Genomic DNA, 18,691 nt, shown 5'->3' on the forward strand with positions numbered 1-18,691 from the left:
TCACCATACAGCTGGTGATAGGTAAAAATAGCTGTTTTCTGACTATGAGACAAATTGACTGAAAGCTATCAGGAGAGCTTGCTCTTCAAGTTGTCTTTCCATTAATGATGATGGGTTTAATGATTCCATCCGGATTCTTTCTGGTTTCGCTCATGACTGCATGCCAACCCAAAGGGAGGAAATATAGAAACCCTGACAAAAGGTCTATGGACTGATTGGTGTAACGTAAACATGATCAAATGTAAACCTAGGATGTTGAGAATGAGTGTCAAAACACCACCCAAGTGGCCTGGAATTTAGGAGACTGTTTGACATTTCGTCACTTACAGTAATTAAACTGGGAGACTTCAGGGGACCTGGCATTTCAGATATGAAAAGAAGGAAGAAAAGCTATGTGGACTGAGAATGGACACACAGTGTGAATTCAGGGAATTTCTGTGGGTAGAATGCAAGGTCCGATGGTTTATAGAAAAAGTTTCAGAGTTTTATTTATTGTTAAAACAACATTAAGAAATGTTTCAACAGGAAAAATTTTTTTCACTCCCATTCTTACAAATTAACACATTTTCATTTGCCTCGATTTATTTCAATCAGTAACCATATGGTCAGTAAGTATTTTATTTCTCAATTTTAAGATCTTTGTGGTCAGGTCAAGATATTGTTAGAAATAATGTAAAGACAATGGAATATTACTCAGCAGTAAAAAGAAACAAAATTGAGTTATTTGTAGTGAGGTGGATGGACCTAGAGTCTGTCATACAGAGTGAAGTAAGTCAAAAAGCGAAAAACAAATACCGTATGCTAACGCATATATATCAAATCTAAAAAAAAAAAAAATTGGTACTGATGAACCTAGTTGCAGGGCAGGAATAAAGATGTAGACATAGAGCATGGACTTGAGGACATGGGGTGGGAGAGGGAAGCTGGGGTGAAGTGAGAGTAGCATCGACATATATACACTACCGAATGTAAAATAGTTGGCTAGTGGGAAGCAGCAGCATAGCACAGGGAGATCAGCTTCTTGCTTTGCGATGACCTAGAGGGGTGGGATAGGGAGGGTGGGAGGGAGGCTCAGGAGGGAGGGGATATGGGGACATGTGTATGCGTATGGCTGATTCACTTTGTTGTACAGCAGAAACTAACACAGTATTGTGAAGCAATTATACTCCAATAAAGATCTATTAAAAAAAAAAACATATTATATAACAACATTTTTGTCTTCCCAACTGAAAATTGTTAATTTGTCATATTCTTATGTTTTTTTAACTGTGTGTGTGTGTGTGTGGTTTAATATCATTATAAACTCATGGATTGAAACACATTTGATATGTTTCATTCATTGCAATTATTTTTCTTATTGATAACCAGATTGCCCCAAAATAATCCCATTCAAGTTGGCTCCTGAGTCATTTTGACATGACCAAACATTGATCCGCTTTCTGTCACTTTAGTTTTGCTTTTTCTACAATTTCAATAAATAGAATCATAGAGTAGAGTCAACTTTTGTTTCTGGTTTCTTCCTGTTAACATGATATGTTAAGATTCATCCATGTTGTTGTGTGTACCAGTACATAGTTCACTCCTTTTTTTTGCCAAGTAGTGTTCTGTTGATGGATATTCTACAATTTGTTTATCCAGTCAATAGTTAATGGACATTTGGGTTGTTTCTGGTTTTGCTTATTATAAATAAAATGAGGATGGAAGTTCATGTAGAAATCTTTGTGTGGACATGTGTTTTCCTTTTTGGATCTCTTGGACCTAGGACTGGAAATGCTGAGTCATATGACAAGTGTATGTTTAGCATTATAGTAAACTTCCCATCTGTTTTCCAAAGTGGCTTATCATTTTACACCCCCATCAGCAGACTGTGAGAGTTCCAATTGCTCTGTATCCTTGGCAATACACAATATTATCAATTAAAAAAACTTTAGCCATTCTAGTTGTTATGATATCTTATGGTGGTTTTAATTTGCATTTCCCTGATGATATTAAGCATCTTTTCATATTCTTTTTGGCCATTTATATATCTTCTTTTGCAAAGTGCCTGTTCAACTCTTTTGCCCATTAAAAAATATTAGGTTATTTTTCTTATTACTGAGTCGTAAAAGTTCTTCTATATTCAAAACAAAAGTTCTTTGTCAATATATTTATTTCAGACATTTTTTTCTCCCAATCTGTGGCTTGTGTTTTCATTTTCTTAACAGTGCCTTTTTGTTTGCTTTTTTTTAAATTTTTGTTTTGTTTTTTGGCCATGCCACTCGTCATGCAGGATCTTAACTGGACCACCAGGGAATTCTCTACAGTATCTTCTGAAGAACAGAAGTTTTTAACTTTGGTAAAATACAGTTTATCATTCTCTTTCATTTATGGTGTGTTATTTTTTGTGTTCTATTTAAGAAATCTTTACTATTAGTTATCAATACAATAGAGTTTCTCCCATGTTTTCTCCTAGAAGTTTTATATCTTTAAGTTTTACATTTCAGTTAGTAATCCTTTTTAAGGTAATTTTTGTGTATAGTGTGAAGTAAAGAACAAAGTTAATTGTTGTGCATATGGATGTCCAATTGTTCCGGCGCAATTTATTTATTTGTTTATTTATTTTTGGCTACGTTAGGTCTTTGTTGCTGCGCATGGGCTTTCTCGGCGAGCGGGGGCTGTTCTTCATTGCGATGCGCGGGCTTCTCGTTGCGGTGGCTTCTCTTGTTGCGGAGCACGGGCTCTAGGTGCATGGGCTTCAGTAGTTGTGCCGCACAGGCTCACTAGTTGTGGCTTGCGGGCTTAGTTGCTCTGCGGCATGTGGGATCTTCCCGGACCAGGGCTTGAACTTGTGTCCTCTGCATTGGCAGGTGGATTCTTAACCACTGCGCCACCAGGTAAGTTCTCCATTGAATTATTGACATCTTGGCTGCTGTATTGTAAGACAATTGGCTATATATGTGTGGGTCAATTTTGGACTTATATTCTGTTCCATTTATATTTATGTCTATCTTTATATCAATACCAGACTATCACAATTTCTGTAACTATATAGTTACTCTTGAAATCAGATAGTGTAAGTCTTCTAGCTGTCTTCTTCTTCAGAATTATTTTGACTATCCTAGGTCCTTTGCATTTCCATATAAATTTTATTTAATTAATTAATTTTGGCTATGCTGTGTGGCTTGTGGGATATTAGTTCCCCGACCAGGGATTGAACCCCAGGCTCCCCAGCAGTGAAAGCACCGAGTCCTAACCACTGGACTGCCAGGATATTCCCTCCATATAAATTTTAGAATCATGTTCTTGATTTCTACAAAAAGCCTTTTGAAATTTTGACTGGAATACATTGAATACATATTTAGGGGAGAACTGAAAACAACATTGACTCTTCTGATTCATGAATACTGTTTATTGTGCCATCATTTTAGATCATCTTTAATTTTTCTCAGCAAATTTTGTAACTTTCATTGTACAGGTCTATATATTTAATAAATTTATCCTTAAGTACATATATCCTTCACATTCATAAGAACATTTTTCTGAGGTCTTAGAGAACACCCCATTTTTGGGAACCCTACAATAGCATTTACTCTCTGATTAAATGTACCTGAAAAATTTAAACAATCAGCTTGATATCTGTAATGAATGTAACAATGTGCTTGAGAAGGAGTTAAGAACCTCAATGCCAGGCCAAAATACACACCCCGTCTAGACATCTGGCTAAGTGCTTTGCTTTCATTGCCCACCAACCTTCAAGATAGTTTCATTCAAATTTCCACCTCATTAAAAATGACAAATCCTTATATCATGGATTTTTAGGGTCTCTCTCAAGATAAAACCCTGAGTTCTGAGTGCCAATAGTCCATGGCTGTTTCTATCACAATGTCTACCTTTCTCTTACCCATGTGTTTACAAGTCTCTCTCCCTGACTAAATGAGTTCTTCTGGGGTAGGAGCCTTGTTTGCTTGTAACCCCAGTACCAGGAAGTGCCAGGCATAATAAATATTTTTTGGTAAATATTTGATGGATGAATAGTCAAGGTTAATTTTCAGGTCTCAAGAAAGAAGACCGTTAAAGCTGAGGGGAGCAGATGGTGGAAGCGAGGTCAAGAATAGGAATCAGCACCTGGAATCCTAAAAGGCTGCAGTGCAGTGGGAAGTTGGAACACAGGAGGTAACCGGGCATCATCCAAATTAGTTCTGGCAGACAGTTTCTTGCATCTTCTTGTATGTTTTAAAAAGCTGGATATTCTTAAAGGCAATGTCCAAGTAATTGACAAAGTCATCTTAGGCCCACTGAATTTCTTTTCATTTCAGTAGATATTTATTTAATTCTTACTTATGTGTCAGGCACTCTGCTAAACAATGGGGAGAAAAATGAGTAAGGTAACATTTCTCTCCTCAAGGAACTCACTATCTAGTGATAGTGAGGACAAATGATTCTAATACAATACACAATGATAGAGGAGAGAATTGAATGTTCTAAGAAGTGGAAGGAGGAGGTGGGGTGGTTAGAAAAGGTGTCTAGGAGAAAATGATGCCTGATCTGAATTTTTTTTAAGACAATTTTTAAAGAGCACTTTTAGGTTCACAGCAAAATGAGAAGAAGGTATAGAGATTTCCCATATACCTCTTGCCCACCCACATGGACAGCCTCCCCTACTATAACAGGATGGTACATTTGTTACAATTGATGAACCTACATTTAAAAATTTTTAATTTATTTATTATTATTATTTTTAACATCTTTATTGGAGTGTAATTGCTTCACAATGGTGTGTTAGTTTCTGCTTTATAACAAAGTGAATCAGCTATACATATACATATATCCCCATATCTCCTCCCTCTTGTGTCTCACTCCCACCCTCCCTATCCCACCCCTCTAGGTGGTCACAAAGCACGGAGCTGATCTCCTTGTGCTATGCGACTGCTTCCCACTAGCCATCTATTTTACCTTTGTTAGTATATATAAGTCCATGCCACTCTCACTTCATCCCAGCTTACCCTTCCCCCTCCCCATGTCCTCAAGTCCATTCTCTACGTCCTGCCCCTAGTTGATGAACCTACATTGACACATCATAATTACCCAAAGTCCATAAATTGCATTAGGGTTTACTCTTGGTATTGTACTTTCTGTGGGTTTGGACAAATGTATAATGATATGTATCCAACATTACAATATCACACAGTGTTTTCACTGCCCTAAAATTTCTCTGTGTTCCACCTATTCCTCCCTACCCGCTCCCTCTCCAAACCCTGGCAACCACTGTCTTTTTTTTTAATGCCGCCATAGTTTTGCCTTCTCCAAACATCATGTAGTTGGAATCATACAGCATATGGCCTTTTCAGATTAGCTTCTTTTACTTAGTAACATGCATTTAAGATTCCTCCATGTCTTTTCATGGCTTGATAGCTCATTGCTTTTCAGTGATAAACAATATTCTATTGAATGGATATACCATTTGCCTTTTGAAGAATATCTTGGTTGCTTCCAAGTTCTGGCTATTATGAACGAAGCTGCCTTAAACATCCATGTGCAGGTGTTCATGTGGACCTAGGTTTTCAACTCATTTGGGTAAATACCAAGAAGCATGATTGCTGGGTTATATGGTAAGAGTATGTTTAGTTTTGAAGAAACCACCAAATGGTCTTCCAAAGTGGCTAAACCATTTAGCATTCCCACCAGCCAATGGCATATTCTTCTCAGCACTTGATGTTGTCGGTGTTCTGGATTTTGACTTTTTTTTTTTTTTTTTTTTGATCGCACAGTTCAGCATGCAGAACTACCCCCACCAGAGATGCAACCCGCAGTAGAAGCTCAGAGTCTTAACCACTGGACCACTAGGAAGTCCTGGATTTTGACTATTTTAATAGGTATGTAGTGATATTCTCGTTGTTTTATTTGCAATTCCCTAATGATGTATGATGTGGAGCATTTTTTTCATATGCATATTTGCCGTCTGTATATTTTCTTTGGTAAGGAATCTGTTAAGGACTTTGGCCCATTTTTAAAATCAGGTTGTTTGTTTCTTTATTGTTGAGTTTTAAAAGTTCTTTATATATTTAGGATAACAGTCCTTTATCAGATGTCTTTTGCAAATATTCTCTCCCATTCTGTGGCTTGTCTTTTTAGTCTTTTGACATTGTCTTTTGTGGTACAGAAGTTTTTATTTTAATGGAGTCCAGTTTATCAATTATTTCCCTCATGGACTGTGCCTTTGGCATTGTATTTTTTTTAATTTATTTAGTCATTTATTTTTGGCTGTGTATTTTTTAAAAAATTTATTTAGTCATTTATTTTTGGCTGCGTTGGGTCTTCATTGCTTTCTCTAGCTGCGGTGAGTGGGGGCTACTCTTCGTTGTGGTGCACGGGCTTCTCATTGCGGTGGCTTCTTTTGCTGTGGAGCATGGGCTCTAGGTGTGCAGGCTTCAGTAGTTGCAGCATGCAGGCTCAGTAGTTGTGGCTCACAGGCTCTAGAGCGCAGGCTCAGTAGTTGTGGTGCACGGGCTTAGTTGCTCTGCGGCATGTGGGATCTTCCCGGACCAGGGCTCAAACCCATGTCCCCTGCATTGGCAGGCGGATTCTTAACCACTGCACCACCAGGGAAGTCCCTTGGCGTTGTATTAATATCTAAAAGATCATCTAGGTTTTTCTTCTATGTTATTTTCTAGGAGTTTGCATTTTTCTTTATCTTTGGTTTTCTGTAGTTTGAAAATGCTATGCCTAGGTGTAGGTTTTTTACATCTATATTTCTCGTTGTTCTCCAATCTCCCTGGATCTGTGATTTTGTGTCTGACATTAATTTGGAGAAATTCTGAGTCATTATTGTTTCAAATATTCCTCTTGTTCCTTTCTCGATTTCTTCTCTTTTTGTTATTTCCATTATGCATATCTTATACTTTTTGTAGTTGTCCTACAGTCCTTGGATATCCTATTCTGTTTTTTTCAATCTTTATTCTCTTTGCTCTTCAGTTTTGGAGACTTCTATTGATACGTCCTCAAGCTCAGAGTTTCTTTCCTCAGCCATGACCAGTCTACTAATAAGCCATGAAAGACATTCTTCATTTCTGTTACAGTGTTTTTGATCTCTAGCATTTATTTTTGATTCTTTCTTAGAATTTCCATCTCTTTTCTTACATTACCCATCTGTTCTTGCATGCTGTCTACTTTATCCCTTAGAGTCCTTAGTACATTAATCATAGTTGTTCTAAATTCCAGGTCCGATCATTCTAACAACTCTGGTTAGATGTCTGGTTTCGATGCTTGCGCTATCTCTTCAAATTGCGGTTTGTTTTTTTTTTTGCTTTTTAATATGCCTTTTAATTTTTCTTGATTGCTGAACATGATGTACTAGCTAAAAGGAACTGCTATAAATAGGCCTTTAGTAATGTGATGGTAAGGTATGGGGGGAGTGGAAGCATTGTGTACCTGAATTGAGTCTTAAAGAATAAATAGGAAGGACTTCCCTGGTGGTGCAGTGGTTAAGAATCCACCTGCCAATGCAGGGGACACAGGTTTGATACCTGGTCTGGGAAGATCCCACATGCCACGGAGCAACAAAGCCTGTGTGCCACAACTCTTGAGCCTGCGCTATAGAGCCCGTGAGCCACAACTACTGAGCCTGCGTGCCGCAACTACTGAAGCCTGCACACACAGAGCCCGTGCTCTGCAACAAGAAAAGCCACCACAATGAGAAGTCCGTGCACCACAAGGAAGAGTAGTCCCCGTTCACTGCAACTAGAGAAAGCCCGCGTGCAGCAATGAAGACCCGACACAGCCAAAAATAAATAGATTAATAGATTAATTAAAACAAAAGAATAAATAGGAATTGCCAGGTATAAAGCAGAGAGGGTAAAGGAGAGAAGTAAGGGGCCAGCAAGATTAAAGGCTTGAAGAGAAGAGGCGGCAGGAGAAAAATCTCCCTTGCTTAATATCTCTCAGGAGTAAAATATTATGGTGATAACTTCATATTAGCGGTCTCCTTCACCAGATTGGGATCATGCCTGACTCAGCTTTATTTTCTTCACTTTGACTAACACAGAGCATGGATTCTGTGTACAATGCGCTGTAAAACTAATAAATAATAATTTCCCAATGACATGGGACCTCTCTGCTGTCAGAGAATCACCCTGGACAAGCATAAGCTGGGCCTGGGGTCACATAAGTCCAGCCTCAGTCTTAATACTGGTAAATAAATTAGAATTGCCTCAAATCATGGATGGTCCTATTACCACTATTCTTTCTACTATTACAGCTATCACATCATCTATCTAGCTAGCTAGCTAGCTAGCTATATCTATATATTTACATATATTTATATACAGATATATATAGATGGTAGTTTATATATATTATGTACTGCTTATGTATACATATAATATATATAAATATATAATTTATATACACACATATAATTACGACTTCAAATTTTAAAATTACTTTCATATACATTATCCTAGTTGATCCTACTATATTGATCCTAATACTACTATATTATGACTACTGTAAATAGAAAAGAGAGAAGTAACAACAAAGAGATTTTAGTCAATCAGTTAACAAATAGTTATGTGTCAGACTGTGCAGGCCACCTCAGGGATACAAAAGGCATATTGAAATAACAGAATTCATAGATAAAAGGATTATTTGGTCCAGCTGTCTCATTTTATAGACAAGTACTACAGGTACGGGAGGTCAAACTTTTTCGACCCTGCTTACAGACTCCAGGATTTCATAACAATCTAGTAGTAATGCTAAAATGAAAACATGTGAAACAATTCAAAAGCAATTAGGCAGTGAATAGTATCGTCCTGACAGAAGGGGAAAAAATCCGTGAAGAAGTAAGATGACAGAACTAAGTATCAGACACAGTCCTGGGAACTTCCATATGATCTTTATTAATCCTCAGAAAACACATCATCATCATCATCATCACCATTTTATGATAAAACTAAAGCTGAAAGAAGTCAGGTAATTTACCAAAAGCCCCACAGCAAGTGGTGGATCTGGAATTCAGAGCCAGTTCCTTCTAAATCCAACACTTACGTTATTTAAACTTTTAACCACTGAAGTAGAACAGGCATGGCCTCTGTGTGGGATGAGAAAAAGCTTTTCAAAAGTGCTGAAAAGAAAAAAGTGCTGAAAAAAAAAGGAGAGTAGGATCAAAGTAAGCAGGGCATTGCAAAGAGGAAATTGTTACGTAGATAGGCAATAGGGAACGTTTGCAGGCACTTAAGTATAAGGAGTAACATAATCATTATCGGGGAACTTGAAAGTTAGAAGGCATCTCAGGTGAGAAGTCATGTAGAAATCTATTTATAGCACAACTTACAGATATTTACTCAAATTCTGATTTAAGTAGTCACTTGACAGGGAATTTTCTTCTAAGGCCAGCGTATTACTCGCCAGCCCTAATTATTGATAGCTCTTTGGTAAGCATACTTTGTATTTCTTCAATCAAAAGAACATAACAGCTCAGGACCAAGCTCAGAGCTTTGTGGCTCACTGCTGGAGATCTTCTAAGTTAAATCAAAGGCAAGAATCCACACCTGTGCATCCACCCATTCTTTCACAATACTCACTGAATGTTTCTGTGTGCTGGTCGCTTTCTAGCGGATGGGGCTACAGAGCTCTTTGCCCTCTTGGAGCTTCACTATGCCCTCTTACTTGATAGGATTTTCAGTATCACCAAACCATTTTGGATTTTTGTGCCTTCCCTCCTAACACACCAGACTTGTTAAAAGAGTTCTTTCTTTTTAACACTACATTGGGGTCACAGAGTAAAATTCTCCAACTGCCATCTGTTTATGTCAGCTAAGTACCATAAAGAAGTTTCCACCATAATGATCCTCTGGAGCTAGGAAAACTACCACGAGACCTAAATCTTTGGCTGGTCATTAACGTCTAACTATGGTCTTTATTTCTTGTGGTGAAATAACATGCCTTTCCTTGCCTAATCCCTTCCTGGTGTGTATCAACATTATTTAATGTCTTCTAATTCAGTCATTTTTTATTTTATTTATTTATTTATTAAAAAAAATTTTTTTGGTTGCATTAGGTTTTTGTTACTACATGTGGGCTTTCTCTAGTTGCGGCGAGCGGGGGCTACTCTTCATTACAGTGTGCGGACTTCTCATTGCAATGGCTTCTCTTGTTGCAGAGCACAGGCTCTAGGCACGCAGGCTTCAGTAGTTGCAGCATGCAGCCTCAATAGATGTGGCATGCAGGCTCAGTAATGTGGCGCAAGGGCTTAGTTGCTCTGCAGCATGTGGGATCTTCCCGGACCAGGGCTCGAACCTGTGTCCCCTGCGTTGGCAGGCAGATTCTTGACCACTGTGCCACCAGGGAAGTCCTCAGTCACTTTTAAAATAAATATGCCTATAAACATTGAACTTTAAAAAATCTTACTTATTTATTCCATTCACTCTGCTGTTGTAGATAGCCAGTCAGCCAGAGGTATTAGTGCAATTTTCAAGGACTTAAGCTAAAATTTCTAAAATAAGGAAATTATCTAAGATCTTTATCAAAACCCTCTAGGATCCACCCACCTCTGTTACTTTTTTCATTAAGGTCTCTTGATTCCAGGTTCGAACTACACTCTTTTTAAAAAAAATTATTCTATTGAAGTATAGTTTATTTACAATGTTGTGTTAATTTCTGCTGTACAGCAAAGTGATTCAGTTATACATATATACACATTCTTTTTCATATTCTTTTCTATTATGGTTTATCACAAGATATTTAATATAGTTTCCTGTGCCAACTACACTCTTGAGAGTTCATCAAACAGTACCACAGTTGTCTAGCGCCTGTCTCTGGTCCCCTCCTCTTAATTTCCCTGTCTGAGCATAGGTCCGGAAGAGACCTTCCTCTTTCTTCCCCATCTTTCTGCCTTCCCCATCCTAAGTCCCCACATGCTCAGATGCAGGTACTTGGCCCATGACGTTGCCCTTTCCCTTTCTCTCCACCAAAAACTCCTGGGGTTCCTTGGCTCTGATTCTACAGTGCAGTGACTCACTCTCCTTTTCTCTTAAAGTCCAGTTTCCTTATCATGGCTTTGGGTTCCCTTCTCCCTTTTAGGTCCTGAACTGCCTCCCCAGCTTCATCTCCCACCCCTCCAGTCTACACTCCATCTGCTCCACCCTTCCATCTACCTGACTGTTCCCAGGCATTCTCCACTCATGCATTTTCCCTTGTCTTTGCTCTGGCTGTCCTCTGCCTTCAGTGTCCTTTTTACCATCCTTTACCCATGGAAATTCTACTTCTTCTTAAAGCTTTGCTGAGTCCTAATAGCCCTTCCTCTGTAAAGCTTCCCCTGCTTCCCCAGTTAGAACAAATCAGAACTGACTGCAGTTCCCCACTCTGCTTTTATTTTCCAGTGCTACCTGCTCAGGATATCTTTCTTCATGTAAAAGTTATCATATTATGTAGGTAAGGACTGTATTCTCAGCAAGGTATCACATTGGAAAACAATTGTTAAATTATTCGATCTAAGGTGTTAATTAGCTGATTAAGTTTAACTTACAAATATAGGAGGCAGGTAATCACAGTAGACAGACTATATCATTGAGAGTCAGGAGACCTGGATTTGGATCTCAGCTCTGATTCCTCCCTTTATCGCTCCTGACCTCCCTTTCTTCCTTCCCAAAATGAGGTTGGCAAAGTAAACACCAGCCAGGTCATGCAGGGCCTTGCAGCCCATGCTAACTGTAAACAGGAATCATTAAAAGATCCTAAGGAGAGGATTGAGAGGATCAGGTTTCTGCTTTGGAGGGATTTTTGGTTGGTTTGTTTGTTTTTGTAAAATATACATAACATTTACCACTTTAATTATTTTTAGGTGTATAGTTCAGTGGCATTAAGTACATTCACATTGTTGTGAAACTATCACCACCATCCATCTCCAGAACTTTTTCATCTTCCTAAAGTTAGAGTCGGTATCTATTAAAAAATACCTCCGCATTCTCCTCTCCCCCTACCCCTGGCAACCACCATTCTACTTTCTATCTCTATGAATTTGACTCTTCTAGGTACCTCATATGAATGGAATCATACAGTATTTGTCCTTTTGTGTCTGGCTTATTTCACTCAGCATCATATCTTTAAGGTTCATCATGTTGTAGCATGTGTCATAATTTCCTTCATTTTTAAGGCTGAAGCATATTCTATTGAATGTATATACAAAAAACCCCCTCATGTTTTGTTTATCCATTCATACATCAGCGGACATTTGTGTTTTTTCCATCTTTGGCTATTGTGAATAATGCTCCTATGAATGTACAAATATCTGTTCAAGTCTTTGCTTTCAATTCTTTTGAATACATACCCATAAGTAGAATTGCTGGATTGTATGGTAATTCTTTTGTTTGTTTGTTTGGACGTGCTGCACGGATTTTAGGATCTTAGTTCCCTGACCAGGGATTGAACCCGGGCCCTCAGCTGTGAAAGTGCGGAGTCCTAAATACTGGACCACCAGGGAATTCCCTAATTCTTTAATTTTTTGAGGAACTGCCATACTGTTTTTCACAGTGGCTTCACCATTTTCCATTCCCATCAGCAATGCACAAGGGTTCCAATTTCTGCATATCTTTGTCAACACTTGTTCTTTTCTTTCCTTTTCTTTCTCCCTTCCTTCCATCCTTCCTCTTTCTTTTTCTTTCTTTCTTTCTTTCTTTCTTTCTTTCTTTCTTTCTTTCTTTCTTTCTTTCATCTCTCTCTCTTCCTTTCTCCCTCTCTCCCTCCATCTCTCCCTCCCTCCTTCCCTTCCTTCCTCTTCCTTCTTTCTTCTTTCTTCCTTCCTTCTCCCTTCCCTTCTTCTTTTCCTCTTTTACTTTTCTTTTCCCTTTCTTCTTTCTTTTCTTTCTTTCTTTCATCATCCTAATGAATGTGAAGTGGTATCTCATTGTGGTTTTTTTTTTTTTTTTTTTTTTGCAGTACGCGGGCCTCTCACTGTTGTGGCCTCTCCCGTTGCTGGAGCACAGGCTCTGGACGCGCAGGCTCAGTGGCCATGGCTCACGGGCCCAGCCACTGCGCAGCATGTGGGATCTTCCCGGACCAGGGCACGAAACCGTGTCCCCTGCATCAGCAGGCGGACTCTCAACCACTGCGCCACCAGGGAAGCCCCCTCATTGTGGTTTTGATTTGCACTTCCCTAATGATTAGTGATGTTGAGCATCTTTTCATGTGCTTATTGACCATCTGTATATCTTTTTTGGAGAAAAAGTCCATTCAAGTCCTTTGCTCATTTTTAATTGGTTTGTTTGTTTTTCTGTTGATGAGTTGTAGGAGTTCTTTGTATTTTGGATATTAATCCTTTATCAGGTATTTGCAAATATTTTCTCCCACTCCATGGGTTGTCTTTTCACTCTGTTGATAGTGTTCTTTGATGCACAAAGTGTTTTGTTTTTTTTATAAATTTATTTATTTACTTATTTATTTTTGGCTGTCTCGGGTCTTCGTTTCTGTGCGAGGGCTTTCTCTAGTTGTGGCAAGTAGGGGCTACTCTTCATCTCGGTGTGCAGGCCTCTCACTGTCGCAGCCTCTCTTGTTGTGGAGCACAGGCTCCAGACACACAGGCTCAGTAGTTGTGGCTCATGGGCCTAGTTGCTCCGCAGCATGTGGAATCTTCTCAGACCAGGGCTCAAACTCGTGTCCCCTGTATTGGCAGGAAGATTCTCAGCCACTGCGCCACCAGGGAAGCCCCACAAAGTGTTTTTAATTTTGATGAAGTCCAATTTATTTATTTTTTCTTTTGTTGCCTGTGGTTTTGGTGTTGTATCCAAGAAATCATTGCCAAATCCAATGTCATAAAGCTTTTCTTCTAAGAGATTTATAGTTTTAGCTTCTATGTTTAGATCTTTCATCCATTTTGAGTTATTTTATTTTATTTTTTTTTTGCGGTACGTGGGCCTCTCACTGTTGTGGCGTCTCCCGTTGCGGAGCACAGGCTCCAGACGTGCAGGCTCAGCGGCCATGGCTCACGGGCCCAGCCACTCCGCGGCATGTGGGATCTTCCCGGACCAGAGCACAAACCCGCGTCCCCTGCATCGGCAGGCGGACTCTCAACCACTGCGCCACCAGGGAAGCCCCTTGAGTTAATTTTTGTATACGGTGTATGGTAAGAGTCCAATTTCATTCTTTGGCATGTGGATATCCAGCACCATTTGTTGAAAATCCACTTTCTGTTTTTAAAAGATCATTTTGGTTACTTTATGAGGATGCATTGTGGGGGTAAAGGTAGAAGCAGGGAGAAGAGTCAGAAGGGTATCACAGTAGGCCAGGTGAGAGATGATAGTGTAGAGATGATAATGATGTAGAAATATGGTAGATAAAGTAAATAGCAGTAGACATGGAGAAGAGAAAATGGATTTTAAAATATTTTGGAGGTAGAACTGATAGCATCTTCTCATGCCTCGAATATAAGATAGCAGGGAAAGGAAGGATAAAGACTTACTTAAATGTTTGACTTGAGTTTCAGGAGGGATGGAAGTGACTGTGTGAACTCAGTTAAGTCACTTTCAGCTGTCTGAGCCTCAATTAGTTTATTTGCAAAATGGCAAAAATAGTAAAAATATCAACCCCACCATATCACATAATTGAAAGGGTAATATAAGATAATAAATACGAAAAAATTTTGAAACATTTAAAGCAATAAAACAAGTAGGGGCTGATTGCATTTTCATTGTGGAATTTGGATTTTAACAGAGGGATTCACGGAGACAATAGACTAATTTAACCTCAAGGAATAATAACATTGATGGCGGAATTTCAGACACTGTAGTTATCACTCAAGCAAAGACCTTTTCTGGTGTCTCTCAAATCACAACATGCAGGTAATTACCGCATTCCCCAGACTTTCTAGTCATACAGTTTGGTCATAGCTCTACTTTACAGAATTGTAATTGAACCAGGGGCTTAATAACAACAAAAGTCACATTTGCACAGTACCTCATAGCTTTAAAGTCCCTTTACCATCTTATTTAATGCTCACTTAACCCTGTGATTTGGTATTATTATTCCTCATTTTCAGATGAGAAAACTCAGAGGTTGAATAACTTGGCCACTATTCGCCAGTAAGTGAAGGACATGTGATTCAAACCAGGTCTTTTGACTCAAAATACTATGTTTCTACTACACCAAGAATGTGAGGCTACACAAATCCTACATTTCGTCTTTTAGATTCCCAAAGGTCCTCATGTTTTTCTTGGTTTGTTTTTCTAAACCCTTGGCAATTGTTGAAACATAAGACACGTGTTTCTCCATCTGGTTTTAGTGCCTTCATAAAATTAATAACGTAAGAGTATGATGGGCCCTTCCATATTAATTGAGAAAATATGACCATCCTACAAATTTTATTGACTTTGTGGTCCCATCATAATGGTATACTTGGGTTTTATCTGAGTAGATCAAGCACTGGAAAATCCATTCACTCACCACGAATAAAGTAGTGTCAGTTCAGTTTGATTTATTTTCTGCAAGTCTGTAAGAGTATCCCTAATTGTAGCAACTGTTGCCCTCAGCTTGCCCCCAGAGGTAGGTATAGAAGACCTTTAAACTGTGGGCAGACTCATATCAGCTGAGGATCTTGTTAAAATGTAGGTTCTGACACAATAAGCTTAGGATAGGTCCTGTGATTATGTATTTCTAACAAGCTAGTAGATGATACCCCAGCTGTTGGTCCTTGAACCCATATTCTGAGTAGCAAGGACCTAGACAAACCCAGGGGCTACAGTCTCTCTGGTGTTAGTCTTGCTCCAGTGGTGAGTCCTTGGAGCTGAAGCCTACCATCCCAGCTCTAGCTCTATGTGATTTCTGGATTAGTCCTTTAGTTCTCCTCACTGAAACTATAGGCCTATCCTGAACCTCACCATTGGGTTAAGTGACAACCTATACAATTCTTCCCAGACTACCCTTTCTGGGGGCGAGGCCCCATCTCTGGTCCTCCTCATTAGGTTCTGTTTCAAACTAATGGCTTGATTATTAACATTGTCATGGTGCGTTGGTGCTTGCTATCTTGTCTCACCCCGAAGATAGAGCCTCTTGGATCTCAGTGTTGACTCAGAGGGAGACAGGATTTACCATGCCTTCACTGACATTGACCTGAATCACTGGTCACCCTCCACAGGGAGCCTGTCTAGACTCCCTCACCCTGATTCCACTTGTTTCTGGCAAGAGATGAGGTAAAGACTTGTAGGTAGGATTTGACGGGAGCGAGACCGGAGGTAAGAAGGTTCTGAATTAATATGGCAAACTGAGCACATCCATCTAATTTCACTCCCTCTCAAAGCACGACTAGCAATACAGTAATGGTATTTTTAAAAGAAAAAAGACTCACTAGGACAGGAAGAACAGTAGGTAATAATCAAAGCGTTATTAGTTTGAAAGAACAGAGTAGGCTCAATGCCTAACTGGCAGTGGGCAAATCTGAGAGCCAACCTGAATTACATCACAAAATCCTCAGAAGGCACAGGGGTTGACAGCACTAAGTACCTCTGGAACTGGGGGTGGGGGTGGGGCTGGACTAAAATGAGGAGGGTTGTGTGAAAGCTAAGTGCGAAAGATAGATTTCCCACTCCATAGCATTGGTTGAGCCTGTCCCTCATCCCAGGAGAATATTTGAGTTATATTCTCTGGAGAAGGTAAAACAGAGAGGTTCTGGACTGGAGGACGGGAGGCACAGTAAAGCAGGAGGATGAAATGACTCTTCATATACTGAATGCTGGGTACGCAGAGTCCCTAACCTTTTTTCCCACTTGGCTCCCAGAACATACACCTTTACTATCAAGGCAGGTGGTTGAAAGAAATTTCTCTGGGGAATCTTGTTCTCAACAAATGACCCATGCAGTTCACCCCTATAGTGAAGCTCAAAGTCAGCAAGCCCCACGGATGTGCTCAGAGATTTCAACAGATATTTATTTCCTCATTCTTTTTTTTTTTTTGCGGTACGCGGGCCTCTCACTGTTGTGGCCTCTCCCGTTGCGGAGCACAGGCTCCTGACGCGCAGGCTCAGCGGCCATGGCTCACGGGCCCAGCCGCTCCGCGGCACGTGGGATCTTCCCAGACCGGGGCACGAACCCGTGTACCCTGCATCGGCAGGCAGACTCTCAACCCCTGCACCACCAGGGAAGCCCTACTTCCTCATTCTTAACCAAGAGCCAAGCAGAAGCCAAAGTTACCAGATATCTGAGAAAAGACTCTAATATTGAAGACAGAGAACAAAACAAGAAAACGAAACACAAATTTTTTTCCATGATATTTTCACGGGAAAAAATGTAAATTTTTTGATACCTCAAAAAGAGTATCATGGGGACTTCCCTGGTGGCACAGTGGTTAAGAGTCCACCTGCCAATGATGGGGACTCAGGTTCGAACCCTGGTCTGGGAAGATCCCACATGCCATGGAGCAACTAAGCCTGTGTGCCACAACTACTGAGCCTGCGTACCACAACTACTGAAGCCTGCGCGCCTAGAGCCTGTGCTCCGCAGCAAGTGAAGCCACTGCAATGAGAAGCCCATGCACCGCAACGAAGAGTAGCCCCCGCTAGCCACAACTTGAGAAAGCCCACGCGCAACAATGAAGACCCAACGCAGACAAAAATAAATAAATTAGTTAATTAATTAAAAAAAAAAGAAAACGAGGGCTTCCCTGGTGGCACAGTGGTTGAGAGTCCGCCTGCCAATGCAGGGGACACGGGTTTGTGCCCCGGTCCGGGAGGATCCCGCATGCCGTGGAGCGGCTGGGCCCGTGAGCCATGGCCACTGAGCCTGTGCATCCGGAGCCTGTGCTCCGCAACGGGAGAGGCCACGACAGTGAGAGTCCCTCGTACCGCAAAAAAAAAAAAAAAAGAGTATCATGGTAGGGAATTCCCTGGCAGTCCAGTGGTTAGGGCTCAGCGCTTTCACTGCCAAGGGCCCGGGGAACTAAGATCCCACAAGCTGCGTGGCATGGCCAAACAAACAAACCAAAAAAGAGAGAGAGAGAGAGAATATATAAGGTGAAGCCCACCTAAAATGTATTGTTGGAGAATGGTGTGGAGATCTTGGACACCAAGATCTAATGGGTGTCCTCGTTGCTACAGGGTGTCATTGCTTGTAGGCCTCTCATAGGACAGAGCTAGGAAATAACCGTATCTGTACCTATATGTGTATACACAACACTATCATCATCTCTCAGTATCTGTGTTAAGCTAAACACGAGTTCATACTAATAGCTCTCACTATAATCCAGTATCACATGGTTCACTCTAGCTTTCCCTCCTTTCCTAACTGTACCCTCTCACTCCAACAGTAAGAAAGCGGGTTCCCATCGTCTGCCATTCATATACCTATTTGTTCATTCCCGGTCTATGCGTAGAGTGGTTTTAGAATTGTTAACCCATACCTCCAAGGAAAACGACTTTATCAACCTGAGGACAAAGCTTAAGTATAGTTCCTTTTCAGTCTTCCAGTTTCCAGAGTTTCCAAAGTTACTTAAGTCAGCACCTCTTTTTCCTCACCCACTTCAGTGAAATAATGTCATTTATAATATAGATTCTTTTGTAATAGTCTATATTCCATCCTAGAATCTTCTGTCCTCCTGGTTGATTTTTTAAAATTTTCATGCATTAAGATTCAGTCTTTGTGCTATAAAGTTCTACCAGTTTTTATAAATGGGTAGTGTCATGAACAGTATATATTTCAGGAATAAGGTGCAATAAAATATATGAAAAAAACCCTTA

Source organism: Delphinus delphis, chromosome 8, assembly GCF_949987515.2.
Source record: "Delphinus delphis chromosome 8, mDelDel1.2, whole genome shotgun sequence".
In the NCBI taxonomy this organism is placed as follows: domain Eukaryota; kingdom Metazoa; phylum Chordata; class Mammalia; order Artiodactyla; family Delphinidae; genus Delphinus; species Delphinus delphis.